The 19012-nt window shown below is 36.5% G+C and overlaps 1 long non-coding RNA gene across 3 annotated transcripts; it reads left to right on the top strand.

Annotated features, from left to right (window-relative positions):
• The first annotated feature begins 1365 nt into the window (after window positions 1-1365).
• LOC136066612 (uncharacterized) lies at window positions 1366-5526 on the top strand. 3 transcript variants are annotated; one of them, XR_010628135.1, is made up of 4 exons: window positions 1366-1729; window positions 1865-1956; window positions 3389-3484; window positions 5075-5526. It is a non-coding gene; the product is annotated as an uncharacterized LOC136066612 (long non-coding RNA). The 3 variants fall into 3 exon arrangements; XR_010628133.1 differs by having other exon boundaries at window positions 1862-1956; XR_010628134.1 differs by lacking the exons at window positions 3389-3484; window positions 5075-5526 and adding an exon at window positions 3154-3382 and having other exon boundaries at window positions 1374-1729; window positions 1862-1956.
• Window positions 5527-19012: the final 13486 nt, after the last annotated feature.

The following is a 19012-nucleotide window of genomic DNA, read 5'->3' as shown; positions in this document are numbered from 1 at the left end:
CAGTCTCTCTCTTTCTCAAAATTCTTTTCTTTCTCTCTCTGTATTTCTAACCCTCTATTCAGATGGGAATAGATCCTATTTATACTAGTTGATCCTCCCTTTAATAGTGGATTATATTAAGAGAGCTTATAAGATACTTGTCCAATTAGGTGTCTCCCCCACCTTTTGGAGAGGCTGAGTAGGTATGGAGTACTATTCAGACCGGTCATTTAGTAATAAATGTAACCTATGTTATGAGAAGAACATCTAAATAATGCAGAGGTGAACATCTAAACTCTAATTCCTTGGCCCTATGCTAATCAAGCTGCAACTATACCTCGGCCTAACATCTCCACTATGCGAACTGAGGTGGGTGATAAGTCGGCTAAGCATTGGATTGCATCAAACTCGTGGACATGCTCAGTCCTTTATGAACTTTGGGCTGGGCCTGCTCCTTTTATAGTCCTTACTCCCTTCATAGGCCTATGATCCACAACCTATAAAAGGAAACTAGTAAAACCACTCCCCCACAACAAATCCTTCCGAAAAATCCTCCAATGACTACCTACTGAATTGTATAAGAGTTAAATTCAAATGTTTAGACGATGATGATGACATACCAATCCATTCAAGAGGCTCTCGGTGTTCCCAAGAGCAAAGAGTTTGAGAAGTATTTGAGACTTCCATCTCTTGTTGAAAGATCAAATAATATGAAAAAAAAAAAAAAGTTAATTATTTTTGTATTCTTTTCTATTTTGAAAAATAATAATTTTAAGAAAATAATAATTTATTTTATGTGTTTCATGAGGTACACGTATTTATTTCTAAGTATAATTAGATTTTTATAGTTGACGGACTAATGATTAATATATATATATATATATATATAAAAGGAACTTATATGGTTCTCTTTTTTCAAAATAAACGGGAAGGGAGGGTTTAAATTTGGGTTTTTCAAGCAGTGTCACAAGTCTAGGTAATTTATATTATTTTTTCTAAAACTTATATTACAAAAATAATTTTGAATATCGCGGTCCTTCTCAAGTTTAGAAACAATTGAAATAAATAAAGAAAACACAAATGCAAATTTAATAATACACCTAAACAAAATATAGAAAATAAATAAAACTTATAATTGAATATTTATGAGTTTATTCAAATAATATGGTCGTATACTAAATTATATTAATCATAACAATTTACTTTTCTCCTCTTTTTAATGACATGCAATATAATTAATTCTCGATTATAATACTACCTAATGAGCAATATACATGAACTATAAAAAATATTTTTTACAAAATATTTTTATGTAAACTTATAAAATATTTGTTCATCTCACAAAACATCTGCTAGTGAAACACGTGAAAAATTCTTGAAACTTCTTACATACATGTCAAACTTGAAGTAATCCCTTGAGTTGGTTTTGTTCCAAAAATTTTACACTTTCATTCCAACTTTTGTGTCCATGACTCTATGCCTAACGTGAGGATCACCTAAACTTTTTAATTCTTTTTCTATTTTTGTTGGAAAATCAAAGAAAGCTTCACTATAACAAAAAACGCATTTTTAAGCCACGTTTTACAAAAACGCAGCTACAGGAGGTAATTCTCAAACAGCGTGTGGAGCATGAATCGGTGTTGTAGAGGTTAAAGGCTTCACGGATCTGCAATCACGTCCTTCCTAAAACTCAGTCCCGAAGGAGCTCCATCACGATCTCGAAGGCAATTTTTTTATAGAACCTCCACAGGTATTAATTGATCTATCTATGTTGTCCTTTGCTCCGTTTATATATTCAGTAAAGTTGAATATAATAATATATTTATTATTCAGTCAATTAATTTTATAATAATAAATCATAATATTATTCCAATTCCAATAGTAGATCCTGTATACCGCCAGAGAGTTCGAGGGTTTTGTACCCATAAAAATCTGAGAGAGAATCAGGCATTTGGAGGAGGCCCCCCACTTAATCAGGTATGTCATTATCTCTCTCTCTCTCTCTCTCATTCATGGAATTTGATTCTTTCTTTGTTGTCGCTTTAGATTCCAACTCTCCAATACAAATGGTTTTTTTTTTTTGGTTCGGAGATATTAATGTAGGATTTATGCCATCTGAATTGTGTTTGTGTCGAGAACTCTGCAATCAGATCTCTAGAAAATAGTTTTAGGATTTAAATTTTTTTTTTTTACTATACTCGACACCCTCACATACTGTTGGAGCATCATAAATAATAGTAGTAAATAAGCTGCTTTTTCATATAAGTAAATAGTTGAATTGAGATGGAGAGGTCCTCGAAATCAGAGTATGACCACTTAAAAAATAACAGCCTATTGTCTTTACATAACTTTATCCAAACACTTGTGTGTGCAAATGATGAATTGAGATGAACCATATTGTAAGCACACTGTTCAACCTGAGTAGAATCCATAATAATAAGAATATCACAACGATAAAAACCCACTGGTTCTTAAGAGTTTAGATGATCTATGGTACTAATTGGCCTAAGATTAATCACAATTCCAACACAACATGAACTGACCTCACACAGAGAGACAATATATTGATATATGAATACCCAGATTCAAGAACCCACTGACCTCAGCACTAATAAAAATCAAAATTTGGTAAATAAATATGATACCAATGATGAACGAAAAAAAAAAAAAAAAAAAAATCCAATATCCTGATCAAAGAATCATAGATCAACCATTTCAAGCAACTAATACAAAAATATAAATGAGAGATCCAAATCCACATCTGAGTCTTTCTGATTTATATATAAAAGGCAAAATATATTGCTATTTGAAACTTTTTTTTTTTTTGATAAGCTATGGTTGAGGAGGACGCGTGTGGTCAATTTTCGGTACTGTAGGTGTTGTATTAATGGTCAATTTTTTTAAAACAAATTTTTGGATTGCATCGAGTTGTTCTTAATCTTTTTGGAAAGAAAAATGACAAAAGGGTTTTGGAATTTTTGGGGGAAAAGGTTTAGGAAGAATAAGGTTGTGAAATGAGAAGAATGTAGTTGTGTATCAAAATTACGGTGAATGCATTTGGATATCAAAGGGGTTAGGGTAATATGTTGGTGAGATTTTTAAGAGATACGAATTGAGTGTACTAGCTAAGAGATTTTTAATATGTTGTTCTCTTCTTACAATTCCTTCAAGAAGAGCCAGAGCCGGAGCCAGAGCCATCTCTCTTTATTTAAGTCAAATGGGTCATCTTCTTTTCACTCAAACTCACAGTTCAAAAGGGTCGGAGCCATGGTTTCTGATTCAAACACTCCCACAAGAAGAAAGTAGAGGTGTTTTCTTTCATCACTATCGTTATCATGCTTTCATTCAAGTTTTTATTTTTTATTTTAATTCATTTATTAAATTGTGGGTTAGTTCCTGGGGTAATTAGGTAGTATATAATCCTGAAGAAAGGATAAACAAGTTAGCAGATGAAGTGGACAAGGAAGCACCCCTTTCAAGGCTGACTCTCTTCTCACCTTGCAAGGTAATCACCTTCCATTGCTTTGAGTTCAAGTTTTGAGGCATTTCGGTTTCACCTTCCTAGTCGATCTGATATGTTGAGTTGTCTTCCCCATTGCTTTTTTTGGCAAAAATGCAAAACTGACTTTCTAATTTTCACTGTTTTTCATTTCAGTCCTTTAACTTTCAGTTTTGTCGATTCAGTTCTCTAACTTTCAATTTTTGTCAATTTAAGGCTCTGTTACAAGTTAGTTAGTTCTGCCATTAGTTTCACTTGAAATGACACTATTTTGCTTTTCTTTTCTTTTCTTTTTCTAATTCGAAATTAAAAGAAATTAGAAAAATCTGAAAAAAGAAAAGAAAAAAAAGAAAACATTAAGGCTTCGTTCCCCTCCCTGAAAACAAAACAAAGAAACAAATCAAATCCCAAACGTAAATCAAAACAGAGAAACTTTGAGACACCAAATCCCTAACTTTGAGAGAGAGGCTGAATAATATCCTATAAAACTTACATTTATAGGAGCATCAATTTGTAAGCTCGTCCAATTTTTGCCTCCTATCTATGAATTTTTCAACGTTTGTGCTCCTATAAATGTAAGTTTTAATACTCAACAGAAAAGGACACCAAACACACAGCAATTCATTGTTCTGCTACTACTTATACCCAAAAAAAACACACTAAAAAAACTAGGGTTTCATCACTTACCCAAAACTTGGCCAGAGCTGGAGCTACGGAGTACACCTATCACCGATTCAGAACTCCATCACCGATTCAGTCAATATAGAGATTCTCGGTCTAAATATCTCGGCCTCAATCTCTGTAAATCGGTCTTCATCAGAACTCAATCACCAATTTAGTCACCTTCAAAACTGATTCAGTCACCTTCATCTTGGAAAACCGATTCACTCTCTCTCTCTCAATCCGACTCAGCCTCTCTCTCAAACGGACTCAGTCTCTCTCTCTCAAACCGCCGACCTCCTCTCTCTCTCAAATCCGACTCAGCCTCTCTTCCTTTTCCCCAAATTCTCTACGTTAGGGATTTGGGTCTCTCAAAGTTTCTCTGTTTTGATTTACGTTTGGGATTTGATTTGTTTCTCTGTTTTGTTTTGATTTCAGTGGTAGGGAATGACGACGTTGTTCCCTTAATGTTTTTTTTTTTTTTTTAATTTTTCTAATTTCTTTTAATTCCAAATTTATTAAAAAAAAAAAGAAAAAAAGAGCAAAATGACGTCGTTTTGAGCATATTTAACAGCAGAACTAACTGACTTGTAACGGAGCCTTAAATTGACAAAAATTGAAAGTTAGAGGACTGAATTGACAAAACTGAAAGTTAGAGGACTGAAATGAAAAATAGTAAAAGTTAGAGGGTCAGTTTTGCATTTTTGCCTTTTATTTTTTATTTTTTTATTGTTTGTATTTTTGAGAATAAGCATATATATATATATATATATTTATTTATTTATATTTACTACCAATACTGAGCTCAAGTGTACACTTGAAATTGTACTTAAGATGCCACTTGATAGCTACCTTCTTGGCTGAAGTAAGATGTCTGTTGCATTGCTGCTGATGCTTTAGATGTTTTATATGACACAAGAAGTTATGTGTGGGCAGGGGTGGTGTTGGCGGTGATTCTTTGTGGCATAAGTCTGGCAGTGGGCTGTACAAACAGAATTCTGTCTATGACTTTGTAGCTTGTGCAGACTACCTGGTTAATGAGGGCTATGTTCATAGAGATCGAGTTGGTGCAATTGGATTTAGTACTGGATGTCTAGTTGTGGGGGCAGCTATCAATATGTACCCTGATCTATTTCGTGCTGCCATTTTGAAGGTTCGCCCTTAAAGCAAAATGTTTTACCATCTAGTTGTCAATGTTTTGATCCAGTGAAGTAGATTGTTGTTGTGTGTAGATTTTACTATCAAGATTCTCATGCTCTAGGATTGATAAGGAGATGGAAACAAAGATAGAATTCCAAAGTTTAGAAATAATTTGTGTTTGATAAACCATGTTTTGAACTAGTATATATACATACTTTGAAGTTTATAATGAAGCTTCATTTTTCTTATTCTTTTCTATTTAGAAAAAAATAATTGTGTTTTAAAAAAAATAATATTAATTTATTTTTATGTGTTTAATGAGATACATGCATTATTTATTTATTTCTTTTTTTGAGAAGGAGGGTCTGAATTTGGGTTCTTCCAAACAAAATCACCATGATACAAGGGTCTTGATAATTTATATTATTATTTATCTAATATTTATATTTAAAAACAATTAATTTTGAATATCACATTCCTACTAAAGTTTAACTGTTTTAGCAACAATTGAAATAAAACGAACAAAACAAAAGGAAAATTTAATAATACAACCATTAAAAATATAGAAATTAATTTTGCAATTGAATTAGTCAAAAAAACTTAATATTCATGAGTAAATTCAAATTATATGTTTATATACTAAATTATATCGATTATAATAATTTACATTTCCTATTTTTAAAATGATATGAAGTATAACTAATTTTCAAATATAATACCTAATGAGATATATACATGAACCTTAAAAAAATATTGCAAAATTTGTTTTTATATATGTGAAAAATTCTTTTTAAATGCATGTCGAACTTGGCTTTATCCCTTAAGTTGACTTTGTTCTAATACTTTTACACTTGCATTCCAACTTTTGTATTTATGCCTAACGTGGGAATCACTTAAAACTCCTAATTTTTTTTTTCTACTTTTGTGCCTGTACCAATCGTGAGAACTTCCATTCCCACTTTTGTTCCATGCCTATACCTAATGGGCATAATGAGTTGGTGCATCAACTTTTACAATTTGATGGGTACCTCGTTCTTATCAAAGGAAATGAGTGTCTCACTCCTTTGCATTATGTAATAGCAACAGGTGATCACCACCTTGATCTATTGGACAAATTTCTATTAATTTGTCCTAATTCGATAATAGACGTGACTGAGCAAACTAAGATCATTTTGCATATTGCCCTAAAAAAGGACCAGCTCAAGGCTTTCAAATTCTTGGTGGAATGGCTTCTAAGAAATTGGTTTAAAAATGCTTCATTAAATGAAGACCCAGTCCTAAACTAGAAGGACGGTGAAGACAATACTTTGTTGCATATTGTAGTATGAAAAATCAAACCCAAGCAAGCTCTTTTTCTCCTCCATTAACGTCTACTTTGCATTAACAAAATATGAATAATAAAAAAAAACTAAAAATAGTCTAGATGACCATTTTATTTTTTGAATGCCAAGTAATTTTTTTTTTTTTCAAAATTTAAAATTTTTTATATCTAAATATAATACATAATTATTCAGTGGCTTAATTTGCAACTGCATGTAATACATAATGAACAATTTTTTTTAATTTCTTTTATTTTAATTTTAGATAAAAAATTATAAAATAAGAAGAAGCTTATGCATTTGTTTTAAGAACCCACCAAGGACGAGACTTAACTAATTTACATTATGTAGCTTGTGAGTCACCTACTCGCTTGTGGTTCCCAATTTGTCGATGTAAACAGTACAAATTTGGATGGTAAAATAGCGTGGGACATCTCACAAGGACAAACACAAGTAGACAACAGAGAAATTACAGTTATGCTACTCAGTGCTGGAGGTTCATCTCTCTCTACAGTTTCTCAAAGTGATGATAATTGATATAGAAGAATTATAACAGGTGCCATGAACTTAACCCGTCAGCTTCTGTTTTGGCTGATGGGTCAAGTTGTGTCGAAAAACGTAATGAGATGCAAACTGACGGGCTGAAGCCCCCAAGTCCAACTGACGGATATTTGAAGCCCCTAGGTTACTGAGCGAAGCATGAAGGCTGACACTAGCTTAGCTGAAGGGAAGGACAGGCTGACACCTTGAAAGCTGACGGTTCTGAGAAGACCATAACTTGGTCATCACGCATGGGTTTTAGAAATTGCTTGTATTCCACGCCCAGTATCAGAGTCCTATAAGGAAAGGATTCCGCAATCTACGCGCATAAGGATTCCTACAAGGAAAAGACTTCTACTCCAAGGAAAAAAGGTCCACCCACTACTACTATAAAAACCCCAATACCCTCATGAGCCGAGGTACGCATAATTAACCCCTCTCTAGCATTCTAGAGTTGAAAAGAAGTTCTAACTTGACCTTCGGAGGGTATTTGGCCGGCACCACACCGGTGCTCTCTGTGAGGTCCTTTTCTTTCTGTTGTGCAGGTGTTGTTTTGAGCGTACAAGCGTCGTGCAATCTCACTGGTGAGATTTACGGCATCATCAATAATAATATTGATAAATTTTAGACCTTAATTGGAGAGGATGTAAAACTTTTGGAGCACACTGATGAGCTACCATTTATTAATACTCCTTTACACATAGTTCCATCTTATGGGAAACATGCAGAATAAGTCTTTTTTAGTTAATTCTTTTGACCGGATTAGTGTTATACTCGCTTCTTTTGGCATTTTGGTATTATTTGATGATATTGATTTCCTTAGATGCTCGGTTAAGTATGATCTATGTCAAACGTTTTCTTCTTGTGAAGATATGAAATTTTATCCGTAGGGCTATAAACGGACCAAGCCATTCATGAACAACTCGGGCTCGGCTCGAAAAAAAGCTTGTTCATGTTCGTTTGTTTACAAATAAGCCAAGCTTGAGCCTTAATTTTAGGCTTGTTTGATAAACAAACCGAGCTCAAGGAATTTTTTTTTTTTTTTTTGAACAAGCTCGTGAACAATAAGGCTCGATACAAAACTTGTCGAGCTTAACCTCATTTATAGCTTGATATATGTTTACTAAATAAACTTATTATTATGACATTACACATATGTTTTGAAATGTTAATTTATAGCTTGTTTATTCATATATGTTTTGGAATATTAATTAATTAAGATTTGTGAAGATTATAGTTGTACAAATGACAATGTTGATGTAAAAATTGTATTTTGAACAATTACTCAAGCTATAGACAATAAATGATGATGGATGGATGGATATAATTATGTAAAGTTGTAATTTGAACAAATTCTAATCACGGGTGTTAGAAGCATGATAAAATGAGTATATTATATATATATATATATATATATGTATGTATGTATATTTGTTTACTTGATTTTTGGTGATATAAGCATTTGATGATGCAATTTTTTTGGATCCCAAGTTAAAAAGCTTGACTTGAGCTCGAGTTTGAGTTCTTCTTGTGAAGATATGAAATTTTATTCGTAAGGCTATAAACGAACCAAGCCATTCATGAACAACTCGGGCTTGGCTCGATAAAAAGCTCGTTCATGTTCGTTTGTTTAAAAATAAGCCAAGTTTGAGCCTTAATTTTAGGCTTGTTTGATAAACAAACTGAGCTCAAGGAAATTTTGTTTTTTTTTGTTTTTTGTTTTTTTTTGAACAAGCTCGTGAACAATAAGGCTCGATACAAAACATGTCGAGCTTAACCTCGTTTATAGCTTGATATATGTTTACTAAATAAACTTATTATTATGACATTACACATATGTTTTGAAATGTTAATTTATAGCTTGTTTGTTCATATATGTTTTGGAATGTTAATTTATTTAGATTTGTGAAGATTATAGTTGTACAAATGACAATGTGGATGTAAAAATTGTATTTTGAACAATTACTCAAGCTATAGACAATAAATGATGATGGATGGATGGATTTAATGATGCAAAGTTGTAATTTGAACAAATTCTAATCACGGGTGTTAGAAGCATGATAAAATGAGTATATTATATATATATATATATATATGTTTGTATGTATATTTTTTTACTTGATTTTTGGTGATATAAGCATTTGATGATGCAAATTTTTTGGATCCCAAGTTAAAAAGCTTGACTTGAGCTCGAGTTTGAGTTCTTCTCGTGAAGATATGAAATTTTATCCGTAGGGCTATAAATGAACCAAGCCATTCATGAACAACTCAGGCTCGGCTCGATAAAAAGCTCGTTCATGTTCGTTTGTTTACAAATAAGCTAAACTTGAGCCTTAATTTTAGGCTTGTTTGATAAACAAACCGAGCTCAAGCAAATTTTTTTTTCTTTTTTTTTGAACAAGCTCGTGAACAATAAGGCTCAATACAAAACATGTCGAGCTTAACCTCGTTTATAGCTTGATATATGTTTACTAAATAAACTTATTATTATGACATTACACATATGTTTTGAAATGTTAATTTATAGCTTGTTTATTCATATATGTTTTGGAATGTTAATTTATTTCGATTTGTGAAGATTATAGTTGTGCAAATGACAATGTGGATGTAAAATTGTATTTTGAACAATTACTCAAGCTATAGACAATAAATGATGATGGATGGATGGATTTAATTATGTAAAGTTGTAATTTGAACAAATTCTAATCACGGGTGTTAGAAGCATGATAAAATGAGTATATTATATATATATATATATATATATGGTGTGTGTGTGTGTGTGTATATGTATGTATATTTGTTTACTTGATTTTTGGTGATATAAGCATTTGATGATGCAATTTTTTTGGATCCCAAGTTAAAAAGCTTGACTTGAGCTCGAGTTTGAGTTTGATATTAAGCTCAAGTTTGGTTTGACTAATTAATCAAGCCAAGCCAAGCCGAGCTCAAACTTTAGGGCATTCTCACAAGCTCGAGTTCAAACATTTCTTTTAGGCTTGTTTCAAGCTCAAGCCAAGCTTGAGTATTTGATTTTTATTGATGAGCCAAGCTTAAACACACACTATTAGGCAAAGCTTGGCTCATTTACAGGGCAGATTCCTTGGTCATTTTTTCTTGTTGCAAATGAAAAGGAACCCAAAATCTATCCACAAAAAACGAAGCACTGAAATTCCTAATATTACTAGAGTCTCCTTGGTTAATTAAGAAATCTGCTTTAAAGGCTGACATTGTCAATATGAAACTTCAAAACCAGTTAGCATTGGATCATAATTTTTTATTTACATTGCATTTTTTTCATCATAACTGTGGATGACAAAGCCTTGCTCCCAATCATGTGTAAGGCAAGAAAATGCGCACCCAAAATGATTGTTAAATTCCTATATAATTGATTAGTAATAGAATAATCAATTCTTTTTCTTCATTATTTGATAGAAACTGCTTCTGTTTTTAAAATTATAAAAATCATCATTATGGAAACTGTAGAGTATTATTCAGATAATAATTGGATGAGGGAGGAAGTGCAGGATTAGAAAGTTTTGAAGCAGAAGGAGATTGAAAAGTGGAAGCTATGCTCAACAATGACATAGATGAAAGGAATTCATTTTCAGACACACTAATACCATTCAATATAATCAATATGAAAGACTAGTAGTAGTTTAAATTCAAAAATCTCCTATCTCAAGAAAAATAAAAATCATACATCTCCACACTATATATAGACTACATACACCAACCCCCATAGAGCCACATTTGCATAGCATTTCAATCCATTGAAGTAGTAGTACTAAGCTTAAATTCATGACAAGAACTATTGATTAAGACAATCTTTCCAAATGACTAAACTTTCAAAGGATATCATGGAAAGCTTATTTGCCTGTTATGACACCACTTCACTTAGACACTACATGGAGACTAGTTGAAGTAATGAGCCTCCCAACATTGGGAGGTTCATTTCTTCATACTATTATTTGAAAATCCTATGGATGACTTTTCGGCTTCGAAAGTTGAACTACAGAAAAAAGGACATGGGGTGTAGAAATCTCAAGAATGCCTTCTAGCATATGAGTGACTTCTCTCATTGAAGGCCTCAATAATGGCACATCTTGATGAGGGAGACACAAGAAGATTATTATTTAGTATTATTTATGTTTGCAAGCCCATTGTATTTTTATGTTTTAGGTCCTATTAGTTTATTGGGCTTTTAGTTATTGGGCTTTTAGTATTTTAATTTAGAAGTAAGGTTATTTTTGTAATAAGGCAATTAGGGTTTCCTAGGCAATTAGAACTAGGGTTTAGCAATCCTTTATAAGCAACTTATTGTCCTCATTGAGGAGATAGTTGATATTTTGATGAATGAAAAAAATGGCCGTTTGGTATTTCTTTGGTCTGGTGCTGACTCCAGGTCTACCCTAGGTGCTAACTCCTAGTGGTTTCCCCGCTTGGTGCTGACTCCAAGTAAGGCTTAGGTGCTGACTCCAAGTAAGGCTTAGGTGCTGACTCCTAGGTCATATCTTTTATTTTTCTGTTATTTCAATTTTGTTCTGGTTGTCCTACGTCATATTTGGTATCAGAGCAAACACCGATCTGTTGAAGCATCACCGCAGGAAAGAGCCAGAAAATCTCACCAAAAAAAAAAAAAAAATATCCCTCACCATCGTGTTTTTCTCCACTAGAGAGTTGTCTGTGTCATTTTTCTACTTGGTGCAAGAAAGTTGTCATACAGTTGTGTTTCCCATTAAAATAAATTAAAAAAAAAAAAAAAAAAACCACTCAAGACATCAGCCACCAGCCGAGACCCACAAATCAACCCTCCGCCGCCGTAGCCCATCAGCCATCAACTACAGACCCATCAGCCACCGCCGCCGACACCATCTTCGCCCCTGACCACCGCCGTTGAGAACGTCAGCCACCGCCGACGCAAGACCTGAGACAAGCCGCCACTGATCCTCCATGTCGCGCTGCCGCTTTCCGTGCCTTTTCGTGCCGCCGCTAGGTGTTGGATCTCCAGCGCTGGCCAAAGACCCTCATCGCAGAAACAACCTCTGTTTCCAGTTTAATTTCTTTTGAGTTTTGTTAGTCAGTTTCGAGTTCTATTTTCTAAGTTTATCGTGTTTGACTTTGTAATTTTCAAAAAAAAAAAAAAAAATCTCAAGGAAATGAAATAAAGTGTTGTTACTGTGACAGCCCAGTGGACGTGTTGGGCCTTAAGTTGCTTTTCCATATATCTATCTTGTGCAAATAGACCCACTCACGTGAGGAGCCAAACCTGTGACTGTAGTGCAGCAAGTTGGCCACTGACAAGGAGAAAATCACAGCAGCTATTTGTTGAAACACTATTTTAGAGCATCATGGTAATATCTGACGCACCTTATTTTGATGGTGATGATACTTATCCACGAGATTTTGTCAACTGGATAAATGGGATGGAGCAATTCTTTGAACAAGCAAATTGGACAGATAATAAAAAGGTTAGGTATGCCAAGTTGAAGTTAAGAGGTCACGCACAAAGGTTTTGGAGAAGCTTGAATATTTTCGCTATGTGGATTATGAACCTGCCATTAGTGTGTGGGAAGATATGAAAGAAAAGCTTTGTGATGAGTATTTCTCACCATACTATCGAGCTAAGTATCTACCCCAATCTCAGTATGGTGCTTTTCAAGCTGAAGCAAATACGATGAATCCTCATTCTCATCCCATTTCATGTCCTCAACGCACTTTTTAACAATCTACCAAGGAAATATCTACCAGGGAAGTAACAGAATTAACTGTGAAGCTCATGACAGACATTCAAGACAGGATTGCTCAACACAAGAAGACTCAATCCGATTCAATTAGGAAACCAAGGACACTAGAANTATAACAACAACAACCAAGCGTTAGACCCAAATTTTTTGGGGCTGTCAGCTATGGATTCTCTGTTGCTTCCTTTATTGACATGTCCTTTTTTACTATTTCTACTAATGTTATTAATAGTCATCCTCTACCTTTTCTAATTCTTTGAACATGAATAAACTCATTCTTTCTCATCAGTGCATTAATCACTCTCATCTGAACATGGCTAAACCATTTCAAGCAATTCTCCCTCATCTTATCATCAATAGGGACCACCCTTATCTTTAAGCAAATTTCCCCATTCAACCCTACCTATCTGTGTAATTCCATTCTATCTATCTTAAGATTCTCATTTTAGCTACACTCATTTTATGAATTTGTTGCTTCTTAACAACCCAACATTCAGTACTACAGAGCATAGATGGTCTAATGCATACTTTTGATCACATAACTTATTTATTAGTCATGTGTCTTATTTAAACTAGCTTTTAACCTGCTCAATGCACGGCATAATTTGATACTCTAGTCATGTTTCAAGCATGTAAAATCCTTAAGTTATACTTTTGTTGTCTATACAATATAATAAAATCTAGTAATAGAATTATTACAATAGCATTGAAGTATCTTAATTCTAGTAAGTTTAATCTAGAAAGTTATTGGTGCAAAAACTACAGTTGGTACACTTTTCCATGTTGCTTTCATTTATATTTTAACTGTATTCCTTAAAATTAAAGTAAATAAGCAGATCACTATAGTGCCCTTTGGGTACAATGGCAGATTCAACCCTTCAAAATATAAGGTGGTGGCTGTGGTGAGGAGGTATTCCTCTAGGTCCATGACTGAACTGAATTATAAAATCTGTTATGAATTATATGTTGTTTCAAAACTTGCAAAACACACACACACACATACAGCGACAACTGAAATGCTAAAGACCACAAACCAAATAAACAAAAGTGGCTTGAACTTGAAATGAGTAATCACAGGGGAAAAAAAAGGAGAACAATCACAGTCAATAAATATTGAAAAATATCTTAGAAGAGCTTCTAATGATGGATTTATGGACAATATTTATCAGAAAAAAAAAACTGGCACATTCTATAAAATAAATAGAACCTAAACACTAAGTCATTTTCCTGCAGTTTAGTTGTCTGTTGTGACAAATTCTCCCAGTACATAAAGCATGCTTTAGCTAATGAGATGTTAGAACTAAAATCAAAAGAGATATCAATGGACCGCAGCTTCATGTCAGAAAAAAATACCAAACATAATTTAAGTCTAATTAGAAATTGGAAAGCAGAAACTATTAAATAAAATTAAATCTTTCACAAACTCTAAAATAATAAATAAAAAGGATGAAGATGCATCACTGATATAGAAAGAATGAATAAAATATATATAATTCTTATGGATAATCGATTAGAAATATATCCCTTTTTCATTTGGCTATCTCAAGTGGGGTTAGATTTAACAATTCAACAAGAAAATAATATAACTGGAATTTACTCTATCTACTCCACAGTGCAACCTTCTTTAATTTGAAACCCAAAAGAATTTATTACATAATATCAAGACCTATAATTGTCATTTCTCCCTCTCATTTATCCTGGTAACCAATCAGAAATTAGAATAAATAAAATGATTTCCTAAGCAACATCAGATAGGCATCAATTACATCTAAACCTTGACTATCCAATACCAAATTAACACAAATACCCTGAAGCAGAATCAAATCCAACAAAAATATGCAAACAAAACAAATACTAACTCAAATACCAAAATCAAACAAATACAANGGAGAGTCGAAATTATAGCCCTTACCATCCCTATATATCGCTTAAGGCTGAGGAAGACCTGCTCGCTCGTCAAAGAGTTAAGCTCGGCCATGTCCGCTGGGAGCAGCAGGCTCCTCTCTAGCGCATCGGCCATGCGTGCACCTTCGCCCTCATTAAAGTCTCTGAGGGAGGCGTTATCCCTTAAGGGCTCTCCATGGAGCATCGGAGCTGGGAGCCAAGTCTGAGCCTCGGACGAGGTGGTGTCGACGACCTGCCTGTCCTGACTCTTGTCGCCTATTTTAAGCTGCTTGGACGGCCGCAGTGTATTGTCCTCCTCCTGCGAGGGCACCTTCTTATCCTCCATAGGCCTTTTGCCCTTATCCTTCTTCTTCTTGGGGTCGGCAGGCACGAACCCAGGAGGCGGGCTCGTTTGGGAAGGAGGAGGAGGGAGCTTCTGCTGAGCAGAAGTTGACCTAGTCTTCGGAGGAGGAGGGGGAAGCTTCTGTTGGGATTTCCCCGACTAGCCTTCAATCAGGTCCAACAAGTTGGTGGTGGGCTTCCTCTTGTAACCCATTGTTGGCGGAGGAGGGGCTTCTGAAGCAAGGAGGTCTGCTTCGGTGAAATTAGGATCACCCAAGTCCCGGAAGGGTCCTCAGACTGATCAAGCTGAGCGAAAGCGTCAAACGCGTCCCCTTCCCTCTCTGGATCCTCCTCGGCGAATACTTGGAAAAAAGAGGGTACGGCTAGCATGGCAGCTTCTTGATCGGAGGGCTCCTCGGGGAAAGAAAATCTGTCCTTGGTCACAGTAATCCTCTAGAGCCGAGGATCGTTGGCTCGGATGACGTGCTTTGGAATCGGGAACGATTTCTAGACAGGTTTATACCCCAAGATTATGTGGGCGGCCCTAACATGATTGTCGTCCTCGTTTATATAAATCGATGCCCTCAGCGCCTTCTGCAAATCTTCCCGGTTGACCAAATGGAAGTGGGGCTCAAAAGCGTGCGGGTCTACAAGGGGAAAACACCACCATGTTATCAAAAGGAAAAAAGGGAAGAAAAAAGGGCAAAAGAACTTAAAACCCCTCCTACTCCTACTGCCCCACCTGGTATCCCTTCCGTTGTTGGGCAGTGAAGGCCATCATGCCACTCCCCTGACAGGATGAGGAAGTCCTCGTTCCGCCCCTTGCTGGACTCAGGGAGGCACTGGATGAGCCGCACCCTGTCATCCCCCGTCTTCAGGTAATAAGACTTGCCCTTAAGAAGCTGAAGGTTGTAGCACCAGTTCACGTCGTGGTGGGTTAACCTTAACCCCATCTTCTCGTTCAGGGCGTCCACACAGCCCAAAATCCTAAAACCGGAAGTGCGTGAGGTAGTTCCTCATCACCGGCCCTATGGGGATCGTCATCCCCCCTTCGAGGAAGGCAACAATAGGAATTACCACTTCGCCCTCCTGCCTATGTAAGCGCCAATCCCCGTCCTCACTATATCTCAGACCTACATTGCTGGGAATTTTGTAGTCGGCGATGAATTTCTCCATCACCTCCTCAGTGTGGACATATTTCTTAAACCTACCCATCCCAGTTGACGCCTAAAGGAACTAAGAAAGAACAAGTGAAGGAGAAGGAGTAAAGGGGAAGAAAGCTCAAAGAGGGGTAGAGCGACTTACTGGGAAGAGGAGGAGCTCCTCGGATAGGCTTTTTTGGTGCTGGAGATGTGAGTGTATCTGAACTCAGGAAGGACACGCGAGGAACAGGAAGAAGCGGTTCGTATGGGTATTTATACCCCAAATCGAAGAGCCATGCGGGTTTTCCCGCCCATAAATGCGAAACAAACCTCCACCGTTAGATTGGTAACGCCTCGTTAGACGTGGGAAACACAGAGCCGCCTGAATTTAATGATGGGCACGTTACGCACTCTGAAACGTCAGCAGCGTGCCTTGGGCAGATGAATAGACCCCGTGCTGACTAGGAGTAAGGCTCGATTGGGCACGGAACAGGCCGAAGATGTCAAAATCCTCCTCCCCGCTTAAGGATGCGTGCAGCAAGATTTTGAGGGGCTATTGTGGGCCAGAAAATCAGGTAGCCTCGGCCCACTCCAAGCCAGGCCCAAGGGCCCATGCTAAGGATACAGGAGGTGTCTGAGGATGAAAGAGTGAGGACCGACCCCCGAGGAACATATTCGATGAGGGCCTGCCCTCGGGCATCCTGAGACCTCGGGAGAACACAAGGACCACCCTACCAAAGGAGACTCCTTGGCTGTCCGAGGAGGAGAGGGCCCAGTGCCACGCGTCGGCGACAGAAGCACGGCGAAGGGGCAAGCCCTGGGCAAACTGTTACATCTGCATTGAATGCGCTTACCTAACCCTCCTGGCGCATTAATGGGGATGTAACCCCTTGACAGGGCAACATCGATCAGGGTGAGCCACTTGAGCACGGATAAGACCTCTGATGGGACGGACGGTTAGAAGAGAGGCCAATAGATGATCAACAGAAGGAAGAATGGGAGAGGAGGAAGAGAGATATATAAGAAAAGTGAGCAAAGAGTAATAGGGGGGAGAGAAGGGCATAGAATGGCTCCAAGGCGATGTCAGTGGGCCGAGGAGCTACCTTAAGTTGTAAATTGGGCTTATTACCCTTCAATAAAAGAAAAGTGGTTTGTGCTTCGTTGAAGCCTGTGAGCACCTAAACCTTTGATCCACTCTCTAAAAATGTATTATTGGGGAACTTGGGCTACAAAAAAGACCCTACATAGCTAATAATAATTTACCCTTAAAATTTATTGTGAAAATATTGTGATAAAATTTCCTTCTTCTTTTTTCCTTTTTTTTCCCTCTTTTTTATCCTCCACACACGGCATTTCTTTCTCTTTTTTTTTCCCTCTTTTTTTCTCCTCCACACATGTACCTTTACTCTTTTCTTTTTTATCCTTCTTTCTTCTTTTTTTTCCCTGTCATTCCTCCAAACTCTAGAACGTTCTAGAGCTCTCCTTCTTCTTTTTTTTTTTTTTTTTCTTTGCTCTTAGCACTTTGTCTGTTGGTTATTGGTGGAATCGATAGCATCTTTGGTTCTGGCGACGCAGAATCCATCGGAGTGCGCGACGAAGATGAGGCAGTGGAGTTCGGAGACGGCAAGTGGCTGAGAGGGAAGGGTTTGGAGATTGAAAATGGGGTCAGAGTGGGAGTCGGAGTCAGAGGGTTTGATTGGGAGGGGTTTGCCAATTTGATTGAAGTAGAAGTCGGTGTTGTTGACACATTCGCCTTCAATTTCGTCTTGTAATTCTATCATTTTGCTATATTCTGATGTTTTTTTGTTTTGCATTTTGAGGAATCCTAATTTGCAAGGGATTGATTTTTTTTTTTTTTCCTTAGCTGATTTGGGAATTTGATATATATTTTTTTCTATTTGGATTTGGAAATTTGTTATTGAGAAGGTAGATGGCAGAGCAGAGAGATGAGAGGAATGAGGAATGGTGTGAAAGGGTAATTTGGTAATTGCGCTGTGAGTCCAACAGATAGATTTCAAATGCGCACAGGGCTTTTTCCAAAATGGAGCTTTGAGCTCCTTTCCCATCCTGCGAGTTTTCTTCACAAACCCAAAACGCAACTTTTTCCAAAAAGTTGCGTTTTATGCTGAACCAAACGGGCTTTGGACTCCAGCTTTCTTCAAAACGTGCGTTTCAGCTTCTAAAAGCTGAAACAAATGGGCACTAAGGAGACTTTAAGATTTAAACAATATGGCTATGTAGGGTACACTTTCTTTATGTAAACCCAAAGACAATTAATTTGTAGAGTATGGGTTGAAGAACTAGAGTTGACAAGGGATTCACAGCAAAGGATTATCACTCTTCTTCTTATTTATTCATCAGTTTCCCATACATTCCATGGTTTGTAACAAACCCTCTCTCTCTATTATATAGCCACTCTCATCCTCATCTCTACCGTCCACGTGCTCCCCATCCATGGATTTGCTCAAGTACCTGTCCCGTCAGGCAGCTTCTTTTCATCTCTGTGAGTGGCGGTAGGTTATGGAGCACTGTTCAGAGGTCTTCTCCACATAAATGCGGCCAGAAAAGCTGTTGCAGTGCATTGAATACGGTGGCAGCAGCCTTTCCCTCAGATATTTCCTCATCCTTATCGTTCCTGGGTATGTTTTGAGCTTATCTTGATCAGGTGGAGTCCTCGGACAATCAATTAGACTTTTCCTCTACTCATTTAGTCTCCAATATCACATCAAAGTAAGACATCTTCCTCGGACAGGTGATGTCCTCCTC

The sequence above is a fragment of the Quercus suber genome, unplaced genomic scaffold (genome assembly GCF_002906115.3).
Source record: "Quercus suber isolate HL8 unplaced genomic scaffold, Cork oak 2.0 scaffold_41, whole genome shotgun sequence".
Taxonomy (NCBI): Eukaryota; Viridiplantae; Streptophyta; class Magnoliopsida; order Fagales; family Fagaceae; genus Quercus; species Quercus suber.
This window is presented reverse-complemented; position numbering and strand designations above follow the sequence as displayed.